We start from the raw sequence: 26,697 nt of genomic DNA on the forward strand, positions 1-26,697 counted from the left end.
CTGCGTTGGCTGTTGTAACTTATTTTTCATTTCTAATTTTATTGATTTGAGTCTTCTCCCTCTTTTTCTTTTTTTTTAATTTTTAAAATTTATTTACTTATCTATTTTTGGCTGTGTTTGGTGTTCGTTTCTGTGCGAGGGCTTTCTCCAGACACGGCGAGCGGGGGCCACTCCTCATTGCGGTTCGCGGGCCTCTCACCACTGTGGCCTCTCTTGTTGCGGAGCACAAGCTCCAGAGGCACAGGCTCAGCAGCCGTGGCTCAAGGGCCCAGTTGCTCTGCGGCATGTGGGATCCTCCCAGACCAGGGCTCGAACCCATGTCCTCTGCACTGGCAGGCAGACCCTCAACCACTGTGCCACCAGGGAATCCCCTCCCTCTTTTTCTAGATGAGTCTGGCTAATGGTTATTCAATTTTGTTTATCTTCTCAAAGAACCAGCTTTTAGTTTTATTGATCTTTGCTACTGTTTTCCTTGTTTCTATCTCATTTAATTCTGCTCTGATCTTTATGATTTCTTTCCTTCTGCTAACTTTGGGTTTTGTTTGTTCTTCTTTTCCTAGTTCCTTTAGGTGTAAGGTTCGATTGTTTGAGATTTTTCTTGTTTCTTGATGTAGGCTTGTATAGCTTTAAACTTCCCTCTTAGAACTGCTTTTGCTGCATCCCATAGGTTTTGGATCATTGTGTTTTGATTGTCATTTGTCTCTAGGTATTTTTTGATTTCCTCTTTGATTTCTTCAGTGATCTCTTAGTTACTTAATAACGTATTGTTTAGCCTCCATTTGTTTGTGTTTTTTATGTTTCTTTTCCCTGTAACTGATTTCTAATCTCATAGCGTTGTGGTAAGAAAAGATGCTTGATATGATTTCAATTTTCTTAAATTTACTGAGGCTTGATTTGTGACCCAAGATGTGATGTATCCTGGAGAATGTTCTGTGTGCACTTGAGAAGAAAGTGTAATCTGCCGTTTTTGGATGGAATGTCCTATAAATACCAATTAAATCTATGTGGTCTATTGTGCCATTTAAAGCTGTGTTTCCTTATTAATTTTCTGTCTGGATGATCTGTCCCTTGGTGTAAGTGAGGTGTTAAAGTCCCCCACTAATATTGTGTTACTGTCAATTTCCTCTTTTATAGCTGTTAGCAGTTGCCTTATGTATTGAGGTGCTCCTATGTTGGGTCCATATATATTTATAATTGTTGTATCTTCTTCTTGGATTGATTCCTTGATCATTATGTAGTGTCCTTTGTCTCTTGTAATAGTCTTTGTTTTAAAGTCTACTTTGTCTGATATGAGAATTCCTACTTCAGCTTTCTTTTGATTTCCATTTGCATTGAATATCTTTTTCCAACCCCTCACTTTCAGTCTGTATATGTCCCTAGGTCTGAAGTGGGTCTCTTGTAGACTGCATATAGATGGGTCTTGTTTTTGTATCCATTCAGCAAGCCTGTGTCTTTTGGTTGGAGCATTTAATCCATTCACATTTAAGGTAATTATCAATATGCATGTTCCTTTGACCATTTTCTTAATTGTTTTGGGTTTGTTTTTGTAGGTCCTTTTCTTCTCTTGTGTTTCCCACTTAGAGAAGTTCCTTTGGCATTTGTTGTAGAGCTGCTTTGGTGGTGCTGAATTCTCTTAGCTTTTGCTTGTCTGTAAAGCTTTTGATTTCTCCATCGAATCTGAATGAGATCGTTGCTGGCTAGAATAATCTAGATTGTAGGTTCTTCCCTTTCATCACTTTAAGTATACCATGCCACTCCCTTCTGGCTTGTAGAGTTTCTGCTGAGAAATCAGCTGTTAACCTTATGGGAGTTCCCTTGTATGATATTTGTCATTTTTCACTTGCTGCTTTCAATAATTTTTCTGTCTTTAATTTTTGCCAACTTGATTACTATGTGTCTCGGCGTGTTTCTCCTTGGGTTTATCCTGTATGGGACCCTCTGTGCTTCCTGGACTTGCGTGGCTATTTCCTTTCCCATGTTAGGGAAGTTTCCAACTATAATCTCTTGAAATATTTTCTCGGGTCCTTTCTCTCTTTCTTCTCCTTCGGCGACCCCTATTATGCAAATGTTGTTGTGTTTAATGTTGTCCCAGAAGTCTCTTAGGCTGTCCTCATTTCTTTCCATTCTTTTTTCTTTATTCTGTTCTGCAGCAGTGAATTCCACCATTCTGTCCTCCAGGTTACTTATCCATTCTTCTGCCTCAGTTATTCTGCTATTGATTCCTTCTAGTGTAGTTTTCATTTCAGTTATTGTATTGTTCATCTCTGTTTGTTTGTTCTTTAATTCTTCTAGGTCTTTGTTAAACATGTCTTGCAACTTCTCAATCTTTGCCTCCATTGTTTTGCTGAGGTTCTGGATCATCTTGACTATCATTATTCTACATTCTTTTTTCTGGAAGGTTGCCTATCTCCACTTCATTTAGTTGTTTTTCTGGGGTTTTATCTTGTTCTTTCATCTGGTATATAGTCCTCTGCCTTTTTGTCTTGTGTATCTTTCTGTGAATGTGGTTTTTGTTCCACCGGCTGCAGGACTGTAGTTCTCGCTTCTGCTGTCTGCCTTCTGGTGGATGAGGCTATCTAAGAGGGTTGTGGAAGTTTCCTGATGGGAGGTACTGGTGGTGGGTAGAGCTGGCTGTTGCTCTGGTGGGCAGAGCTCAGTGCTGGCAGTGATTTTGCACCCCAGGGGACATTTGTCAATTTCTGAAGACAATTTTAATTATCATTGTGTGTGTCTATGTGTGTGTGTGTGTATGCTACTGGCACCTAATGAGTAGAGGCTAGAGATGCTGCTAAACATCCCATAATGCACAGGACAGTCCCCAGCAACAAAGAATTATCCATCTGAAATGTCAATAGTGGTAAGGGCAAGAAATCTTGCCTTACACTACAGATGTGCTCCTCTCGTTCAGTTCAACAATGAATGGTGGTTAGAGAAGTTAATATATGGTGGGTGATTTACTGAGAAAATAATTTGGATGCTTAGTGAAGGCAAAGATTGGGATAAATTTCCCAGAGAAAGATAATGACCTATATCTGACCCCTAAAAACATAAAATGTTGCAAAGAAGATTTAACATGAAAATTAATCTAGTTCATTGTTGTCTGTGGCATTGGTCACCCTGGCTGCCACAACACTTTGAACACTTCCTTTATATTTTGTTAACTTTCTACAATACAATACCAATCTTCTCATGGCAGAGATCAGAAAACTAGCATTCTGAGACTGTCTTGCAGCTTGGCAAGTACCTTTGGTTCCAGGAATCAAATTCACAGAGCATGATTTGACATTGGAAGCAAACAACCTGAGGATACAACTCTTCTTGGATAACTTGATTTGTTGGTAGAAATATCAGGTATTTCTTTGGGATATTCTTCTGGGACAGCAGTGATGTTCAGACAGATGCATCATAAGTGCTGGGTGCCAGTGAAAAGAGTGTTTTTTGCTAGAGGAGCTCCTGAAAGATGCTTGGAAAATGTTATTAACTTCAGAGCCAGCTCTCTGGTCCTGCTGGAGTCTGTTAGCTACTTAATACCTTTTAATGTGTTTCCTTTGATAAACTGGTCAAAGAGGATTATGTTATTTGTAATAAAGAATCTTGACCAGTACAAAAATATATGATTTAAAAATATTTCTTCCCTAAACTCTCCTTTTACTAATAAAGTAAAGATTCAGCAGTACGCCTAAGATATACTATTAAACCATGGTGTTTTGGAGCTGGTGCTTATAGAATTTTCATTAATTACATGTATTATACTTTGGAAAGGATGTTAAAATAAAAGTCCAGGGCTGTGGCATTCAGGATCAATGTTTAACATAATATTTGTAATACAACAGGTATTAAATAGTGTTAGCGAAGAAGTTAACTTGAATCCAAAATAAAATCATTATACTGGAATAGTGATCAAGTATTTAAAATAGTATTGTTTTCTAATGTTAAGAAAAAAGCACACTTAGGAGTAAAAAAAAGAAATGCTCTAAAATATAAGTATAGTCATATGTATGTGTGGCAGAAAGGAGGTTAGATATGACAATTCAGGAGGACAGTACAATCTGTATTATTATTACTTTGTACCTGCAGCACCAATTTGCACATCTGTCTGAAAGATCATCTTCTGCAGTACCCGAGGGTCCTGAGAGGATGTACTTTGTCCTCCACACCTCAACCCCAGTTCAAGGGAGCAGACTGGTCACCTGCAGATTCTCCTACTATGGGGAAACACTTAAATGGAAGGTCAACAGGGGCCAGGGTTTCACTTTCTTTTCCTTAATATTACTTTAAACTTTAGGTTACACTTAGAAAGTGTTCAACAAGCACCTGTTAACTAACTAATTTATCGAGGTTAAAAAAGAAAAAAGAAAACAGGATACCTTAGACCCATAACAAGAAATACAGAATATAGTCTTATATTGCTTAATGTTGCTCAAGGGTCTTTTACACTGTGAAAGATAATATGATGACTGAGGATTGTTAAACACCTACGTATACATTCAGAATTGTTCTGCCCTCTATCGCTGTAATAAAGATCATTGAAATAAAGGAATACATGGGCATATGTGTATATACACACACATACACAAAGATACTTATTTAGTCTGGAACAAGTAAATAGGTCTGTGTGCCATGTTCTAAGCTTTGCAACATTCTGGGTGTGGCAAATTGGCATCTAGTAAGTCACTCCAACCCAATGAAGTATCTCAATATATTATATCAGTAATGTCATCAGGTAAGGCTATATTCAACACTTAAAAGGACTGTGCTAAAAAAGGAGGGTGTGGAAAGCCAATTACAGTATTAAGAATAATTCTAATTGGTAAATACAAAAAAAAGGATTATAGTCACCTAATGACTATTGAGAGTATTTTACTTGCTTCACATTTTAATTGGAGATTTTTCAGTAAATGTAACTGGTTTCAGAATCTCCTAAAAAGGTGACTTGCAGGTAGACAGAAGCTTGTCCATTTTAAAATTTAAGCCATCATCAATATTTATGTCATATGAATACCATCAGTTTGAAATTTTCAAAATCCTAAAGATTCCAACATACTTTGGTCCAAAAAGTCTTATGATTTATCAATTATTGAAAAGATAATAGATGTAATGCATAAGTGAAAGCAAAAATGGTACTTGTAAAACCTCTCCTTTCAACAGCAAATACAGATGAACATGATTTTATTTTTCCCCATATGAGATATAAATCAACAAGAATCATTACTGTGTTAGGTCATTATCCGGTTATTCACTGTGTACTTCTCACTGTAATGAAATGGTATCACCAAACAAGAGGTATTATTCCCCCAATTGACTGACATCTACTAAAGTCATGAGTGGAAATAAAAAATAAGTAAACAAAACCTTCTCAAAGATATTCTCTCCCTCTGCTTCATGAAAATGTTGAATGGTTCAGCTTATTTAAAAATTGGGCCTGCTTGCTTTCCTGTGACATTACAGAACAAAATTTTCATTTACCACTAAAGTCTGTTCTTACCAAAGTTAAAAATTAATTCTGTAGCCATATCAACACATAATTCTTTTAAAAATTAGATGACTATATACGACTAAACTATGTGTTTACTGCAGTACGCAACTAAAGATAAGATATAGGTCTTCACTACACTATAGAGAGCTAATTAGAACTGATCAAAGGCTAAAGTAGTTTTCCGCAGTTACTGTGGTAGCAGAGTTGGTAAAAATCAGAGACAGAATTGTAGAAAATAACAAAGATTGCCCAACATCCCAACTTCAAGTACAAGTGAGTTTCCGTTAAGTCTTTTTGCATGATATTTAACTATTAATGTCCTCAAACTTCTTGAGCCTACTACATTTTCTTCCACTTACCTTACTTCACTTAAACTCATGTTCTCTTTGCTAACCTTTCCCACCTTCTTATCTTTCATCTTAATTTCTGTATCCCTTTTTCTTGTGTTTGGAAATCTCCCTCTCTGTTCAACGCTGTTTCTCCAAATTCATTACTACTACTTTTCAGAAACACTACATCACAATGCTTTTCCTATCACTGAGGGCTCACAATGTAAACATGATTTACTGTCCTTCACACACAAGGATGAAGGGAATGATCCAACAATCATTAGTATGACATGAGTTTGAGTTGGGTTTATAGTAGTAAAGGATGAATTTTTACTAATGAATCCATAGTTTTCCTTAGGTATCTCTGAAAGCCAATAGTACGTGAGAGTTGTGTGCCCTGAACTGGCATATACCAGTAACCATAAAGAGCCCAACAATCAGAAGAAATAAGACAAATAATTTTTAGGGAAAAAAAATTCTCATTATTATTAAGATATCTAATATAGATGATAAGACTGCATTTGTTGTCACATTTAACATATCATAGACATTCAATACATTGGTAATGTTAATAAGACTAATGTTTGTATTGAAAAAAGCTGATTCGGATCACAAAATTCACCTCATATTTTACTAACCCCATCTTTGGTAGTCAAAATCACTGACTTCTACAACTACCCACTTTGGGTTAGGAGCTATGACTACATACCTCCATAGCACATTGTGCTTACTTATATCATATTTATTATATTGCATTGTTATGGTTCAGTCAGCTTGTCTTAAGCAACTGGAGAATGGGAACTGTATCTTCTATGTCTGCAACATTAATCCAATTACAGAACCTGGCACACACGTGCATGAATTATACTTAATGAATGAAAGCCAAAGCAGCTTTTCCAACTGGGCATTCAATTACTAAGGGTAAATTTAATACATTGATTTTTTTTAATAGGAAGATCACTAGATGTATAAGAGAGTCACAACGCTGGTATCATGGGAAAAAAAAAATCAGTTTTCTATTCCCAATTGAACGATTTTTTTGAACCGACACCAGTGAGGAGATTAGAGGACCAAAAATGGCTTTCACAGGAAGTATAAGAGGATGATGAAACCACCTGAAGTATACAGACCTCAACTTGAGATTCTGTGCCTTTCTTTCCCACTCTAAACTATGAATTTCTTACTAAAAGATCAGAGAGTTTAGAGAAGCTTTAGCAAAATTTTGAAAATCTTGAAGTTCTGGAATTAACCTAGTATTTATAGCCTAGCTTCCCAGAGCATTTTTTTTTTTCTCCATCTGCTGGCTGTTGATATGGTATAACCTGATATTCAGATTACAGAAACATAAGAAGAATGAGTTTCTCTTTTTAAATATGTTACGATAAAATCCTGGTTTCAAATCTTGGTGTGAGACAGTTATTCTCTTGCTGAAAAAATGTGAATGAGAAAAAAAAGTAGGTCAACATTGATGCTGAATCCTTTCTTATGTAGATAAGAGCGCCAAGATTTAATTCTATAAAATAATTTTACATGATGACACAGGACCATTTTCTCAGAGAAATTATATGGTTGTTAAAAGGGCAAGAATATTACTGACATGTTTTATTCAATACATTTTGAATGTAGACTATAAAATTCTTGGTGGAATTAAAAAAAATAAGATTCAACAGAAAAAAAATCATTTGCTGAAATGCTTATATGTTTACTTTTACTTAGAAAGCCATTAAATGTTCTGTGAGAAAACAATCCTTCATCTCTCTCAATATTTGTAACGTTAAGAATAAGAATATGCCTTCTTGGGACTTCCCTGGTGGTCCAGTGGTTAAGACTCTGAGCTTCCGCTGCAGGGGGCACGGGTTCAATCCCTGGTCAGGGAACTAAGATCCCACATGCCGTGCGGTATGGCCTAATAATAATAATAATATTCTTTCTTACACAGAAACATCAAAACAATTTAAAAATCCTGCTTCAAACATACTCACATATTCACACATACTTTGCCCCTCTTAGTTTACCCCTCTTACACATTTATTTTTGGTCTAGACTCTTGGATTCAAAAATTATACCAGCTGATATCTGAATCTATTACAGTCTTTGTCTCCTGATTATCTATTAAACGGAAAATATCTTAAAAAAATTAAACCACAGAACAATTTAGTCCTCTGGATTTTACTCTGACTTGCCAACTTGCAATGTCAACTAACTCGCAAATGTAACTTCTGAAAAGAAAACAAATATTAATTAGTGTATAAAGACTATATAGCTTATGTGTCCAAAGAAGGTAAGATTTATACTTTGAGAAGGATAAAAGAAGTAAAACATATTTTTACTTCCTTTATGTAAATATACATATAACACATGTAAATAACATACATAACGTAAATATACATATTGTGCCAGGTTTTAAAAAATGGCAATGCACACAAAATATTTAAAAGGATAATTTAATGATTATCCCACTTAAAAAATAAAACATAGTAATATATGACACAAAGAAAATATCAAAAACCAGGTAATTTTTTTAGTAGAAAGTCTTTTTAAAAAAACCTTTCTTAATTTAATACATAAACTATCACCTTTATAGAGTGGTGACAATGATTACAAAATATAGAAGGCAAAAAAGATTACCGGACAAAGCTCTTGTTACACTTGAATTAGCCACATAAAGTGGAGGATGAGGAATAAACAAGCGTGTGGCAGGTGGGGTGGAGGTTGGGAAGAATGGATGTAGTCTAAGTTTTATGTGTGTCTTGAAATAGCTGTCCATTGTACATTCTCCAAGTGCATTCACTTAAAATATTAATACCCTGAATTCACATGGTACATTTAACATAAAGAATTTAACATGAGGGACTTCCCTGGTGGTCCAGGGGTAAAGAGTCCACCTTACAATGCAGGGGACATGGGTTTGATCCCTGGACAGGGAACTAGGATCCCACATGCCGCAGGGCAACTAAGTCCACATGCCACAATTACTGAGCTCGCGTGCCTCAACTAGAGAGCCTGTGTGCCACAAACTACACAGCCCACGAGCTCTGGAACCCGCACGCCACAACTAGAGAAGAGAAAACTCGCCCACCACAACTAGAGAGAAGCCCGCGCTCTGCAAGGAAAGATCCTGCGGGCCTCAATGAGGATCCCGTGGGCCACAACTGAGACCTGATGCAGCCAAAAGTAAATAAAATAAATAATAAATAAATCTTAAAAAAAAAGAACTTAACATGGCTCACAAATACACTATCAATTACCTTTTCTTGAGAGAGGGGGATTAATCACCATATTAATTTAGGTTTATAATTTTATCAATTTGGACAAAGAGCAAGGAATACATTTCTAAGGTTTGGCCTTTTTTCTTAAATACTTGGAACAATTTGACCCATGATAATGAAACAGGTTTTAACTCTCAGTGGCATACTCGAGTTCAAAGAAGTATTAAAACTTTTTATTTTGGTATAAATTCAAACTCAGAGAAATGTTGCAAGAATAGGATGAGGAACTCTCCAGAAACATCATCCAGATTCCTCAACTGTTTACATTTTGCCCCATTTGTTTTGTCATCTAAGTATCTTATCTATTTATCTAATTTCTTATTTTGAGAGTAAATTGGAGCAATGTGCCAATTTACCTCTGAAAACTTCAGTAATCATTTCCTTAGAACATGGGCATTCTCTTATATAACCACAATATAATTTTTGAAATCAAGAAATTTAATATATGTAACTCACAGTTCATATTAAATTTTTGATAACTATTAAATAATGCCCTTTTAGCATTTTATACTTTTTTAAAAATCCCCTGGGCCAGGTTCCATTATCACACATTACATTTAGTTGTTAAAGATTCTTTAGTTTCCTTTAAAATGGAACTTTTACTTGGCCTCTCTTTGTCTTTCTTGATCTTGACATTTTTGAAGAATGCAGGCCAGGTATTTTGTTAAATGTCCCTCATTCTGAGTCTGTCTGATGTTTCCTCATGATTAGCTTTGCGTTATGCATTTTGGCGGGAATACTACAGAGGTAATGCTGTGTGCTTTTCAAGTGCATCATATCAGGAGGCACATGAAATGTCAGTTTAATACAATATTGATGGTGTTAAATTTCATCAGTTTGTTAATGTGATGTCCACTGGTTTCTCCACTGTCAAATTATTGTTTCCTTTATAGTTAAAATGTTATTCGTGGGGAAATATTTTATGTAAAATTTTACCCACTAATTTTAGCATCCCATTTATGGTTTTCTAACTCCATGATCTGATCTCTTGCATTAGTTGTCGTTCTAATTTAAGAAAGAGCTTTCTCTTCTCTCTCACTTATTTATTTATTCATTTAATGGTTGGATTCTTATTTTATTCAGTGTGTTATAATTCATTATCATCATTATTTATTTTGATGCTCAAACTGTCTCAAATTTGGCCAGTGAGAATCTTTTCAAATGGTCTCCTGTCCCAAATATTTTTTGCAACTAAATTTTCCTTAAGAAAATCCCAACCATTCTACGTTCCACTCTACCTCCAAAGAAATAAAATATTTTTCCTTTATTTTTGTTTTTTTTAATAGCAGAAAGTTACTATGTCATATTCAAAAATGTTTTAGAAGAATATGCGATGACACATGACACTGATGAACTACTAAATTAAGTGACAAAAACCAACACGGTTTCTATTTTGGAAAAACTATTTCTTCTTTAGCTATTATTTCCTTAGAGTTGTAACATGCAATTTTTTAAAGTAAAAATTATATGTTCATGATTTTAGAGTATTTTATCTAGAAATCATAAAGACCAATACTATATAACAACTTAAAAAATCTTTAACAGTCTAAAATCATGCATATATTATTTTTAATTAATTAAAAATTAAAAAGATCTAATTAAACGTTGAGCTGTTATAAGATAATGCTGTAACCTAGGACATTTTTCAAATAGCTCTGGTCCCTCACAAGCACATGGTAAAGTTCTTTGCTTATAAAGAACTTATACCGTCCTCTTTCTTGTAAGGAGAAAAATGTAAATATATAATTTAGAATAATTGAATATAACATTTCAGAATTACAAGGAATTTTGGAATATATTTAGTCCTGTATTTCCCAAACTATGTTTGGAAGATCACTTAAAATATAGGGTAACAGAAACTTTTAATACTACATCCAGCTTTTGGAAATTCACATTAATATTGGGTACAGAATGAGCACAGAACTTAGAATTTTTTAGAAGTTCATTCTTAATATCTAGCTGGGAAGTGGTAATCTCTTCATTTTTCAGAAGAGAAATATCTTTTATAATGTCTCATAGACAGCTGATGGCAGATCCAGAACAGAAAGTACAAATCTCCTGGCTACTGGCAGTTCTGTGTGTCTTGTTAACACAAGACCACTTCAGGACCCTTTTAGTTGGAGTCCTCTTTACCAAGAATTACTAAGAGCACAATATAATTGTTGTGAAACATGCTTTGATGCTCTTATTAATGAATAGTGATTGCTGCCCCAAATATGGGATCAGTGGTTCTGTGTTGTAGAGCCTAGCTTATATAACTCAACACAGTAAGTGACCTTTAAAAATAAGTTGCTATAGTGATTTCCTATTTGTCTGACTATACAGATAATAATGTGAGCCCTTCTTGTATCAAAGACTGGATCTTGTGCGAAGTTGAAACAACTATATTAGTAAATATTGGACAAATTCATTCGTTTATTCAGCATATATCCTACCTTTTAAAAATGGCTTTGCAACAGCTTATTGAAATACTTATAAAACAAGACAGTTAGTTTCCCAAACTGGTGTCCTGGAGAACACAGCTCTAAAAGATGGAACTTGATATGATGCAAAATAGTGTTCCAGGTCAAACATGTTTGGGAATGGTTGGGTTTACAGATTTCTTTTTTCCAGGACTACTAAGAAACTTTTACATGATAAGGGCATTATGCATTTTCAAGAAAGAAAAATATGAAGAATATATACATGTGTGTGTGTGTGTGTGTGTGTGTGTGTGTGTGTGTGTGTGTATTTTCACTTTCCAGATTTACTTGACAAGTGATATTTTCTCCCAGCCTTCATGATACAGCTTTTAGAAGACTGTTCCATGAAACACCAGTTTGGGAAATACTGATTTGGGAAAAAGGACGAGCAAATTCATCCAGGAGCTGGAGACAAATCAGAGCTCGGTGTACTGTTCAATTATAATAAGTATCTAGTCCTGATATGCCTCCCATTCCCACTCCCCCAAAAGATATTAATATGCTGCACCCACACTTTCTGTTAGAGTCCTGGTTCCGGGCCACTCTCTTGTATTTGCTTATTGTTTATTTGTTTACTGCATCTCATTCTACCCAGCTTTGGACAAACCTGGTTGTATTCCTTACTTATTTCTGCCTCTCCTTGTACTTCAGATTGGATTCTAGGCACTGAGTTTCCAGCTTATGGTCTTAGACTTCTCAATACGGATTCTGGTCATCTGCCCTGGTACTCTGTAGATTTCCCTGGCTATATAAAGAAACCTATGAATTAGTTTGGTAAGCTAATCTCTCTGTCATCAAGAGGACAAACAGGGCTTCCCTGGTGGTGCAGTGGTTGAGAGTCCACCTGCCGATGCAGGGGACATGGGTTCGTGCCCCGGTCCGGGAAGATCCCACATGCTGCGGAGCGGCTGAGCCCGTGAGCCATGGCTGCTGAGCCTGCGCGTCCGGAGCCTGTGCTCCGCAACGGGAGAGGCCACAACAGTGAGAGGCCCGCGTACCGCAAAAAAAAAAAAAAAGAGGACAAACAAAACTACAGAGCTGATCCTTAGCACATTTGTGCTTTAATTTTCTTAGCTGGGAGTTGCTATGTAATCTGTTATTTCTTCTATTTTATAATATTTTTGCAGTGAGTAAAGAGAAAACAAATCAGATTCTTTCAGTACATACATGACTTGAAAGTCAGTCACCTGTTCAGATGCTTTAATTCATTCAGTGCTTTCCTTTCTGGGTTTTATTTTTTACACAAAAGTATTAAGTGGTGAAAGAGCTTTCCACACTGGGAGAATATGGCTTCCTGAATGTGAAAGCTGACTCCTTGAAAGAGATGCTCTACACCAATCTGACAGATGATAAAATAACTTCTCTTGATGATCACAATTTTATACTGCAGACTCTAGATACTATTTTATTTTTAATAATTTAACAGAGTTCACCCCAAATTACGAAATAGCAACAGACTAATTGCACCTTATTGGGGTTAGATTTCAAAATAAGTAGATTACTGTAATTCTAAACACAAGGTAAATAATGGGGAAAAATCCATAATGAGTCTTATCTAGCATGATCTAAAACTTTAAAATGAACAATCATTATTTGTGCCTTTTAAACTGGAATATAAAAGCATTATGTTCTATTAATTGAATATTTTAAAACAGTATTTTAGGCAAGATTTAAAAATGATTGTGCAGCAATATTAAATGGTGTGCACGTGCACCCTGTAATTCTAGCCCGTGGAAGCAGTTTCTGAGGTTTCACAGTAAATATCAGCAATGCAGCACACTCTACCTCAATTTTCAATATCTAGGTCACATGACTCACTTTGAATACTGTGAATAGAAAAAAAAAACAAGCAGGAAAATTTCTGTAGTGCTACCAAGAAATCATAACAACATTCAAATTATGAAAGAAAATAGCATAGTATGGTTTTAAAAATAATTCCTATGTAAAAATAGAAGCTAGTGCCCTGAAAATGAACTTCTGATCTATTATTTAAAATGAATAAAACCACTGAGGAGCGTTATTTACTTAATAAAATGCCTTTTGTTTTTACTACTCCCTCAGATGTGTGTGTGTGTGTGTACGTGCTCACACTGTATGTGTGTGTGAGCACTGAACAGTCAGAAAGAGACAAGAAGAAGATACTGAAAATTTCCAGTTACAATAAAGGCAAATAGGTATGACAATAATGATATCTGAAATTATAATCTTTTTATTTATATAAGGAAACTCAAGGGGTGGACAATATATTTTAATTATGAAAAATGCATAGTGGTTTCCTAATTTCTTTAAGCCACAATCACACAGTTGTAGATATCTGGAGTCTGGAATCTTCTTTACTGTAATTTTTATTATTTTCCTTGAAATCTACTGAATTTATTAGGTTTTGGATTTAAAATTTCTCCTTTCCCCTTTCCCAGGTTATGTGAAAGACAGGAAGTAAATGAGAGACCCTAATAATCTATAATAAAACTCTGCTACCACTTATAATTTTTATGTATGTATATTTCTTTTTAAGGGATATTCAAATGAAAGCAACTTGTCTAAGTGCATTTTTCTTAATCTATTCAATAACATTAAAGAGAAATCACACATGACAGCACAACAAATTAGATGGGAAATACTAAAAAACTGCATTTAAGTGACTAGAATTTATAAAGATAGAACTTTGATAAAGAAATGATTCATAGTATAAAGACTTGGCTATAATCAATGTATACTTCTTTAACAGCACTAAAGCTTACAAGTATCTTTTAATCAAGTACCCAACGGAGCTGCTTAAGACAACAAGAAAGCAGGAAAAACACTTTTTAGATGTAACATTCCATGAGCTGGCAACAATCCTCTTTAAAGTACCCAAATTTTCATACAGATACAGGTTAGGGGATTTGGATTAGCGAATTTACTCTAGTTATGGAAATATTCTAGAGGTGGTTTAAAAATGGGTCCACAGTATGAAGAAGGGGAAAATGAAATTATATATTTTATCTCATTTAATCATCATTGCCACCCTATGAGATAGTATTTTGATCCTCATAGCTGTCATCTTACTGCAAATAAAGGATTATAAGCTTCTAGAAGTCAAAGGCTGGTTTAAGACTAATTTACTGCTATTCTATGCAAAATCACGTTTATATTCAATGATAAAAGAGATAGGTTGGTATTCAGCAACAGATGGAAAGCACTGCTAGAGTAGGTAGAGATTAGATGATTTCTGAAGAAAGTTACTTCTGTTTTAGCCTGGGGAATAATATATTATATAACATATTAATATTTTATGTAATATGATAAATATATTTTGCTTAATATTTATTTCATTAAATATTGATCTATTTATGTCTAAGAACATATATTTATGTCATTATTTTAATAACTAGTTTTATTATCTATCATGTGCTAGGTGCTATAAGCATCACATAATTATATCCAGGAAAACTTAGTCTGTTAGTTTATGCTGCTATACTTCAAATGACATTTGATCTGGTCATTTTTCTACTTACGAACATTCAATGACTGCTAGTTAAAGATGGGAGGTAGACCATACATGTTTTTACTTCTTTTAAGACCTACTAAAATGATAGTAAAGGAATAAAAAATAAGTGACACCACAATGTATGGGGGACAGACCATCAACAGATAAGAGATTTCAAAAAATTAATGTGAACAGGAAAATACAGAGAGGAAAATGCTGCGGTGGAGCACAGGAAACCTCAGCCTACAGTAGACATGGAGTGGCAAAAGCTAAGATCGGACCCATCAATCTGTAGAACTACAGAGAGGTTCAAAGGCTCGTGGATGCCCAGTGAGAGGGCAGCAATGAGAGCAGCAGTGAGAGGTTGGGCTGAAAACGGGGGGATTAATTTAAGGTTTGTATAAGGAACAGCTGGCACCCACATCCACTGAAGCAAGGCATTCCTAAAGAAATAATCAAAGGGCTCCTCTTGGGGAAAATCAATCCTATGAATAGCTTTTATCTCTGGCATTTAGGGACTCTCGATTGTAATGAATGGGTTCTGTCCTAGCCACCCTAAACACCTGAAATCAGGAAAAGCTGCCTTTGTATGCAAAGCTCCCAATCAGCTGTTTATTTCCTCACTGTTATATATGAACCTGTATCCAAGAATTACCAGATATTTAAAGAAAGCTTCCTGCATAAAAAAGAGGAAAAAAAACCCAAAAAGCAAACAGAAAAATGAAGCTGAATTGGAGGCAATGGGTAACTTAGGGAAAAAAGATGAATTTTAAAAAGAACCCTAGCTAGCATCCTCAGGGACAGTGAGCAGACATCATACACAAAATAATATTAGAGATGATTATAATAGTAACGATAATAGCAAATACATATAAGGCTTACTACATTCCAGATTTTATTCTTAACGTTTTATGTTTACAAACTCATTTAATCCTTAGAACTCTGAGATAAGCAGACTATTATTATCCCCATTTCAGATGAGGACAGAGACAGATAATTTAAAATTGCTCAAGGTCACAGAGTTACTAAGTGGGAGACAGGGATTCAAGCTCAGTCTGGCTCCAAAATCTGTGCTCTTAATCACTACCCTCTTCATCTTTAAACAAACAAAGACAAACAAACAAAACTCCCAGAGAATATGAAAGACTCTTGGAAAATGAAAACATAATTTTATATTTCAACCCTCCTATGAATCTCTTTTTTTGGTTTGGTTTTAGGAATTGAGAGCATTGCCTGGAAATAGATTTAAAAAGAAATAGAAAATATTATTATAAAGAAGAGACATTAGATGTTCAGCTCATGTGGTCCTTCACAGAATAACAACAGTTACAGAAGGAAAGAACAAGAAGAAAAAAAAGAAAAAAAGGAAGGACATTACTAAAGAAATAGTACAAGATGATTTTCTAGGGATTAAACTCCTCAGATGAAAGTGCTCACTGAATACAACATGAACAGAAAAAAGCCTATAACATGCACATCATTGGGAACTGAAAACACCAAGAAAAACAAGAATGGACCCCAAAAGTTACCAGAAGGAAAGAACAGATGAGCTACAAAGGACCAACTCAGGCTGGTGTAAATAAATTTTAAAAGATTGTGGAGCATCACCATCCAAGTTCAGTGGGAAAATGATTTGTACCCTAGAATCCCAGACAACCTACAATTCAGAAGGCAAGCAGTTAGATAGGCAGCAACTGCTTATCCTCAGCACATTCTTCAAAGTCGGTACTCTTTCTACAATTTTTAACACAATGATTGTTAAGACTATTATAAAAACAGTCAGTTGTAGAAGTGGCACAAAATGTCAGTTTTTAGACTGTGTCTCATGTAGGGCAAGTAGTCGAACGTGGCACCTTTTAATGCTTTTTCTCCCTCTCCAATACTGATGCACAAACCCCACTTCTCCCCTTTTTCCCAGTCAGGCCCTGCTCCCACGCTTGCACCTTCTGATGTTAGAACCTGGATACACTTCTAGTGAGAATAAAATAAAGAACATTCAAACATGTGAAAGTTCAGAAAGTTTATCATCCATATATTCTTTCTTAGAAAGTTGCTAAGGGATATGCTTCATTAAAGGAGGATGTACAACGAAAAAGAGAAAAAATGTGGGTTGAGGAGGAAAGGGAAGCCTTAGGATGACAGTTGTGCAGCCAAAGGATGTAAGGATCTAGAAGAGCAGCTCCCAGGGAAAAGAATAAAAACAAAAAGAGATGCCCAGAATGTTTCACATAATGAAGAGTTGGAAAGAATTGGGAATATGACAAAGAAAAACAATGCAAGAAAAACAAAAATAGGCAATTAGAAATTTTAAGAAAACTGAAAATTGGCCTAAGTAAGGGAATATAACCAAAGAAGACTACTTGGGACTATAATTAATCATTAATTCAAATGATTCTGTATCTGGCACTATTTTAGCCACTGAGATTATAAAAGTGAGGGGAAAAATAGTAAACCAAAAAAATCAAAGAAATTAAAGTAGATAATCCTTGTCTCCTTGAAGCTGTAGTCAAGGACAGGGAGAATGACAATAATTTTAAAAATTAAGTGAAATACAATATATGATTTGTATTAACAATAAGTGCTACAGCGAAAAATACAACAGACAGTAAAACAAGAATCCTAGGTAGGGGAGTTGCTATTTCCGATAAGATGGTCAGGAACAGCCCTACTGAGCAGCTGTCACTTGGGTCAAGAACTTAAGGAAGGGCAGGAACAGTCAATGTGGTCTTGTGGGTGAATGGATGTTCCAGGTGGTGGGAACAGAAAATGCAAAGGCACTTTTCACAAAATAATATATAAATGCTTAATTATGGTTATAAAATAGATGTAAATGGCATCAATTTTAGAAATACAAAAATGAAGGAACTGAGAACAGAACCATGGAGAATGTGGACACACTTATCCTCATCTGCTAGAGGGGACAATCCCAAAGCAGCATCTACAGTTAATGGGATAAGAAATCAAGATATTATAAAGGTATACTGCTGTATCCAGTTACAACAGAGAAACCCAAAACAGAGATAACACCAAATGAAGAATGACAGAGAAAAGGTAGAGGTGGGGTAGGGTTAAGTGAGTGAATTTATAATGCCTCCTTTATTTGTGTGTGTATGTGTGTGCGTGTTACTATATGATGCCTAAAAGTGATAAATTAAAAAATCTGAGGTGTAAGCAAATTACTTTTACCTGGATAAATGAAGATAAATATCAGAAGGAAAAGTGGAAAGAGAAGTGAGGCGTCAGTGGGAAAAGGGGAACCAAAGAACTACTGATTTTAACCATGTGCATATATTAATTTGACTTAAGCACACCCACCTACACACACACACACACACACACACACACACACACACACACACACACACACACACACACACACACACACACACACACACACACACACACACACACACACACACACCCTTTGGAAGCTCTTAGGATAAACAACACTGCCTACAAGGCCCTGTCTGCCTCACCAGCCTCACTTCATGCCTCCCTCACCTGCACTCTCTGCTCTGACCACACTGGCCCCCTTTCAGTTTCCTGAGAAAGCAAGTCCCTATGCTGTTCCTTCCATCTGAAATGTTTGGCCCAATATTCACCTCCAGGCTGACTTATCCATTAGGTACAGCGGGCACAAGTGCCTAGGGCCCAAAATATTTTTAGGAGTCCATGAAAATGTTTTACTTTCTATTAAAATAAGGAAAAAAAAAAACACTTTTCGTTGAAAGAAAATGTTTTAGTATATAATACTAACATATTTGTCTTCATACCAGTATAATCACAAAATACAATTTTTAATATTCTTATGGAGGAAGGGGCCCATGAAGGCAAAAGTGTCTAGGGCCCATAAAAGTCACAGTGTGGCCCCTGCCTATCCTACTCCCCATTTCCACCTGACCTTGTGGATCCTACTCATCCCTCAGATCTTAGCCAAAAAGCCCCTTCTTCGGAGATCCTTTGCCTGATTTTCCCAGACTATATGAAGTCTCTACATATGTTCTTGCATTACCTTATAATGTGGAAATGAAATAAATTGTGTAATTTTCTGTTTAATGAAATCAGGAACTGTGCCTACCTCATTTACCGCTATGTTCCCAGTACAAAGCCTTATATGTATTGATGTGAGGCCATGTAGGACTGAGAATTTTCTACTGTGGCTCCCTCAAGCCCTGGTTCAGGTTTCTGATCCCAAATTTACTACTTACTATTTAATCTCTTATTGACTCAGTTTCCTCATTTAAAATTGGGGATAATAATGGAGTTTTGAGTTAGAATGTGAATTAGAATAGTGACCGGCATATAGTAAACCCTATATAAAGCCTCGTTACCCTTCTTCATGTTATTAGATGATTACGAGAACACTACCCTTTTTATTAGTATTATCATCATTATTATTCCATACATTGGGTGAGTTAAGTAAATGTTTTAGTTTGTTAATTTCCTCCCTCTTACTATCTATTATGTAAATATGTTTTAAAAGAGGGTGGACTCATTTTAAGAACTTAAGTCACAAAGTTTTTAGAGAAGAGTTAGAGCAAAGAGCTATAAGGATCGAAGGAAATGGAGATTTTGGTAATTGAAAATACATAATTATCCACGAATTCAAAACTTCAGGGCTTTCAAAATAGCCACACTAACCAGTTCATAATTTTACATGATAAGATCGGGCTAGAAGAATGTTTTTAGCAAAGAGTAGTAAATCAGAATTCTCTCAAACATAAATTTCCATGAAAATCTAATAAAAATGAGAGGTGGAATTTATTATCTTTTTAAAAAAAATCTTACCCATTTCCCCTGAATAGATGCTCTACACAGTTGAACACAATTTTCAATAGTGATATTACTTTCTTGGGGTTACAATTTTTTAATACATAATTCCATCTGAGGGTAAATAAAAATACATACCCCAAAGCAGTAAAAATAAAATAAAGCAACAGTAAATGAAAAGCCTGCCAACGGTTTTCATTTTGGTTAACATTTATCTTAACATTTAAGCTTCAGACTCCTGAGATGACCCTTGGGATAAAATGACAGACTCAAGTCTTGATTCCTTCTGGTATTTCAAACAATACTCCACAAACTAAGGACCATTTATTTTGAGGATAAATGACTGTCTAGGAGGATTAATGTCCTCGGGCTTTGCCTGGGGTCTGTAATCTCACCTAATCATTATTCACAATCACCCAGAAAAGCCTCAAGCTAAAACTGTGATTGCTACTTAGAACTAAACTTGCAAATTCATTAAAAAAAATTCTTTCTTCTTTCATGATTTCATTTTTTTTGCTTAATTCATGTGCACTTTTAGACACGAACTGCACAAACATTAAAACCTAGAGCAACAGTCAACACGTTTTGGGTGTTGCTTTCTTCATTAATTTATGAAAAAGATAAGCCATCCTTTATTTGAAAACCAAAATAAAATTTATAAATGCAAAAATAAATTGAGGGATGCAGCATTCCCTGAAAATAAGGGAATAATCTAGAGTCAAATCATGCCACAAATTTCTTTAATTAGACCTTTCACATTATTTTTCCTTAGGATGTAATTTCTTGCCATCTATCTTGCCAAAACTTTCCATTCCTGCTTTATCTCTAGGATTGACTGCTGGAATCCTCTCTCTGTTCTTCCAGTAACTCTGTCTACTTTAGTTGATAGAGAAATACAATTTCTTACTGATTATAACATTTAGGAGTCTCTTCTCTGAATAACAGCAATTAAGAGTGAGGGCTATGTGTCTCGGGCTGCCTGGGTTAGAGTCAGATTCCTTACCTCTGTAAAAGGGGATAATAAAAGATTTTACCTCAAAGCACACTGTAAGGATTAAATGAAATAAATAATTCAAAGTATTTAGTAGATTGACTGCTACATAGTAAGCACTGAATAACTGTTATTATTGCTAATAATGATAACTTTTTAGAACTTTTTATTTATAATACTTCTTAAATGTCTTCTGAGAAAACTGGATAAAGAAACATTCTTGTGACTTTGGAAAAGCTTCAGCTAAGCTCTCTGCTCTTCTGTTTTCTCATTTATAAAATGAAATAATCTGGCAATATTAACCTAAAGGAGTCTCTTAACTATAAAAACTTACATGATATTACTTAGCTGTGATGAAGGTTCAGATTTATTTTCCTTCTCTGCATTTGATATGTATTGACAATCTTATTTCCAGTTGAGACTAACTCTGGTTTTTTTATCCTTCTTCTTTGAATAAGAATCATGTCTAATGATATTCTGTACTCTTTCTGGCATTAGTAATCATGAGATACTTTCTTAACTTCTTATGATGAACTTTTACATTCAGTATCAAACCCCAAAGAAGGCCTTAAGATGGTATTGCTTTCTTCTGAACTGATAGCTCAAAAACTAATCAGATATTAACCACATATAACAAATGAAATTCTATCTAATCCACGGATTAAAAAAAAAACAAAACAAACCCTGTTATGTTTCTGGAGAGGCGTATACGAAGTTTTACTCAAAAGGCTTGGAAAGTCTTTTTAATATAGTAACATAATTCACAATTTAGGATAGTGCCTTCTGAGGACAGGAAAATAAAATTTATATCATGGTATAAGAAGAGTTATAGATTCTAATAAGGCATAACTTTAGTAAAAAAGGAAGCTGAAGCTTTTTATTAAGATATAACTTTAGGGGCTTCCCTGGTGGCGCAGTGGTTGAGAATCTGCCTGCTAATGCAGGGGACACGGGTTCAAGCCCTGGTCTGGAAGGATCCCACATGCTGCGGAGCAGCTAGGCCCGTGAGCCACAACTACTGAGCCTGCGTGTCTGGAGCTTGTGCTCCACAACAAGAGAGGCCGCGATAGTGAGAGGCCCGTGCACCGTGATGAAGAGTGGCCCCCACTTGCCACAACTAGAGAAAGCCCTCGCATAGAAATGAAGACCCAACACAGCAAAAATAAATAATTAATAAACTCCTACCCCCAACATCTAAAAAAAAAAAAAAATGATTAAAAGAACAGGATTTGGTTAAAAAAGAAAGATATAACTTTAGTAACAAAAAAGTTATACGGATATCATACAGATATGTATATTTAATCAATGCGAGAGGAGTAACATAAGTATTCAGTATAATTAAATTCTCATAGAGGCTATTTTAAAATCCTAAATTATGTAACAATAATCTTAACTAATGCTGATGTTTGGTTTAACATTATAAGTATCTTGTAGTGAAAGTCAGTGATTCCAGCAAGACAAACTATGGCAGATGTAAAATACAGGTTAGTTAAAAATACCTTTGAAGTCAGTGTGCATACTGAAGTACTTAATGATTTAATATCTGAATTTGCTTCAAAATAATACAGACGATATAAGCGAAACAAGATTAGCTGTGAGTTCTTAATTACTGAAGCCAGACTGAGGTACATGGAGGTTCATTATACTATTCTGCCAAATACTCTGTGTTTAAAACCATCCGTAATATACACAGTTCAAAAAAAAAAAAAAAAAAGCCAATGGACCAGCAGACACCAAAACCAGAACCCATGAGGAAGATGACAGATTTAACCTCATAAAAATGCTAACTTTATATGGCAAAAAGTAAGTACATAAAACAAAAACAACCAGCTTTACAACAAATGTTAAAGGAACTTCCCTAGGTGGGAAAGAGACCAGCAACATAAAACAACCTTGTATACATATAGACTGCTATATCAAAACCTCATGGGAACAGCAAACCAAAAAATTACAATACATAACACACAAAAAGAAAAAGCAACCCAAACACAACACCAAAGATAGTTATCAAATCACAAGAGAAGAGAACAAAAGAGAAAGGGAAGAAGAAAGACCTACAAAAACAAATCCAAAACAATTAAGAAAACGTCAATAGGAACATACATATCAATAATTACCTTAAATGTAAATGGATTAAATGCTCCAACCAAAAGAAAAAGACTGGCTGAATGGATACAAAAACAAGACCCATGTATACGCTGTCTAAAAGAGACCCACTTCAGCTCTAGGGACACATACAGACTGAAAATGAGGGGATAGAAAAAGGTATTCCATACAAATAGAAACCAAAAGAAAGCTGGAGTAGCAGCTTTTTAATCAGACAAAATAAACTTTAAAATAAAGACTGTTACAAGACACAAGGAAGGACACTACATAATGATGAAGGGACCAATCCAAGAAGAAGACATAACAATTGTAAATATATATGCACCCAACATAGGAGCACCTCAATATATAAGGCAAATGCTAATAGCCATAAAACAAGAAACTGACAGTAACACAATAATAGTGGGGGACTTTAACACCCCAATTACCCCAATGGACAAATCATCCACACAGAAGACCAATAAGGAAACACAAGCCTTAAATGACACATTAGACGAGAGAGACTTAATTGATATTGATAGGACATTCCATCCAAAAGCAGCAGAATACACTTTCTTCTCAAGTGAGCATGGAACATTCTCCAGGTGAGTTCACATCCTGGTCCACAAATCAAGCCTTGGTAAATTTAAGAAAATTGAAATCATATCAAGCATCTTTTCTGACCACAACTCAATGAGATTAGAAATCAATTATAGGAAAAAAACTGTAAAAAACACAAACACATGGAGGCTAAACAATGTTACTAAACAACCAATGGATCACTGAAGAAATCAAAGAAATAAAAAAATACCTAGAGGCAAACAACAATGAAGACACAATGATCCAAAACCTATGGGACGCAGCAAAAGCAGTTCTGAAAGGGAGGTTTATAACAATGCAATCTTAGCTCAGGAAACAAGAAAAATCTCAAATAAACAACCTAAAAACACAACTAAAGCAACTAGAGAAAGAAGAACAAACAAAACCCAAAGTTAGTAGAATGAAAGAAATCATAAAGATCAGACCAGAAATAAATGAAATACAGATGAAGAAAACAATGGCAAAGATCAATAAAACTAAAAGCTGTTTCTTTGAGAAGATAAACAAATTTGATAAATCTTATGCCAGACTCATCAGGAAAAAAAGGGACAGGACTCAAATCAATAAAATTAGAAATGAAAAAGGAGAAGTTACAACTGACACCACAAATACAAAGCATCAAAAGAGACTACTATAAGCAACTATATGCCAATAACATGGACAACTTAGAAGAAATGGACAAACTCTGAAAAAGGTACAACTTTCCAAGCCTGAACCAGGAAGAAATAGACAATATGAACAGACCAATTACAAGTAATGAGATTGAAACTGTGATTAAAAACTTCAAACATACAAAAGTCCAGGACTAGATGGCTTCACAGGTGAATTCTATATTCTATTCAAATATTTAGAGAAGAGTTAACACCAATCCTTCTCAAACTCTTCCAAAGAACTGCAGAGGAACAAACACTCCCAAACTCATTCTATGAGGCCACCATCATCCTGATACCAAAACCAGACAAAGATATCATGAACAAAGAAAATTACAGGCCAATATCACTGATGAACGTAGACGCAAAAATCCTCAACAAAAGACTAGCAAACCGAATCCAACAACACATTAAAAAGATCACACACCATGATCAAGTGGAATATATCCCAGGGACACAAGGATTCTTCAACATACACAAACCAATCAATTTATACACCACATTAACAAACTGAAGAAAAAAACCCATATGATCATCTCAATAGATGCAGAAAAAGCTTTTCACAAAACTCAACACCTATTTATGATAAAAACTCTCCAGACAGTGGACATGGAGGTAACATACCTCAACATAATACAGGCCATATACGACAAACCCACAGCAACATTATTCTCAATGGTGAAAAACTGAAAGCATTTTCTCAAAGATCAGGAACAAGACAAAGATGTCCACTCTAGCCACTTGTGTTCAACATAGTTTTGTAAGTCCTAGCCACAGCAATCAGAGAAGAAAAAGAAAGAAATCCGGAAAAGAAGAAGTAAAACTGAAACTGTTTGCAGATGACATGATACTATACATAGAAAATCCTAAAGATGCTACCAGAAAACTACTAGAGCTCATCAATGAGTTTGGTAAAGTTGCAGGATACATAATTAATACACAGAAATCTCTTGCATTCCTACACACTGACAACGAAAGTTCAGAAAGAGAAATTAAGGAAACAATCCCATTTACCATCACATCAAAAAGAATAAAATACCTAGGAATAAACCTACTTAAGGAGGCAAAAGACCTGTACTCTGAAAACTATAAGATACTGATGAAAGAAATCAAAGATGACACAAAGAAATGGAGAGATATACCATGTTCTTGGTTTGGAAGAATCAATATTATCAAAATGACTATACTACCCAAAGCAATCTACAGATTCAGTGCAATCCCTATCAAATTACCAATGGCATTTTTCACAGAACTAGAAAAATTTTTTTTACAATTTTACAACACAAAAGACCCTGAATAGCCAAAGCATCCTGAGAAAGAAAAACAGAGCTGGAGGAATCAGGCTCCCTGACTTCAGACTATTCTACAAAGCTACAGTAATCAAAACAATATGGTAATGGCACAAAAACAGAAACATAGATCAATAAAACAGGATAGAAAGTCCAGAGATGAACCCACACACCTATCGTCAACTAATCTATGACAAAGGAGGCAAGAATATACAATGGAGAAAAGATGGTCCCTTCAATAAGTAGTGTGGGGAAAACTGGACAGTTACATGTAAAATAATAAAATTAGAACACTCCCTAACATCATACACAAAATAAACTCAAAATGGATTAAAGACTTAAATGTAAGGTGGCAAAGTATAAAACTCTTAGAGGAAAACATAGGCAGAACATTCTCTGACATAAATTGCAGAAAGATCTTTTCTGGCCCACCTCCTAGCGTAATGAAAACAAAAACAAAAATAAACAAATGGGACCTAATGAAACTTAAAAGCTTTTGCACAGCAAAGGAAACCATAAACAAAATGAAAAGACAACCCACAGAATGGGAGAAAAGATTTGCAAATGAAGTGACCAGGGAGGGATTCATCTCCAATATATATAAACAGTTCATGCAGCTCAATAACAAAAAAACAAACAACCCAATCAAAAAATGAGCAGAAGACCTAAATAGACATTTCTCCAAAGAAGGCATACAGATGGCCAACAAACACATGAAAAGATGCTCAACATCACTAATTATTAGAGAAAAGCAAATCAAAACTACAATGAGTTATCACTTCACACCAGTCAGAATGGCCATCATCAAAAAGTCTACAAACAATAAATGCTGGAGAGGGTGTGGGGAAAAGGGAACCCTCCTGCACTGTTGGTGGGAATGTAAATTGCTACAGCCACTATGGAGAACAGTATGGAGGTTCCTTAAAAAGCTAAAAATAGAAGTACCATGTGATCCAGCAATCCCACTGCTGGGCATATATCTGGACAAAACCATAATTTGAAAAGATACATGCACCCCAATGTTCACTGCCGCTCTATTTACAATAGCCAAGACATGGAAGCAGCCTAAATGTCCATTGACAGAGGAATGAATAAAGAAGATGTGGTACATATATACAATGGAATATTATTCAGCCATAAAAAAGAACAAAATAATGCCATTTGCAGCAACATGGATGGACCCAGAGATTGTCATACTGAGTGAAGTAAGTCAGACAGAGAAGGACAAGTATCGTATAATATCGCTTATATATGGAATCTAAAAAAATGATACAAATGAACTTATTTACAAAATAGAAACAGAGTTA

The 26,697-nt window shown here is 35.2% G+C and overlaps 1 protein-coding gene across 18 annotated transcripts in view; it reads right to left on the reverse strand.

Moving 5' to 3' along the window:
• The window catches only part of MBD5 (methyl-CpG binding domain protein 5), a 403,659-nt gene that overhangs the window by 116,298 nt on the left and 260,664 nt on the right, over positions 1-26,697 (reverse strand). The gene's annotated exons all lie outside the window — the stretch shown is intronic.

This window comes from Pseudorca crassidens, chromosome 6 (genome assembly GCF_039906515.1).
Source record: "Pseudorca crassidens isolate mPseCra1 chromosome 6, mPseCra1.hap1, whole genome shotgun sequence".
Lineage (NCBI taxonomy): Eukaryota > Metazoa > Chordata > Mammalia > Artiodactyla > Delphinidae > Pseudorca > Pseudorca crassidens.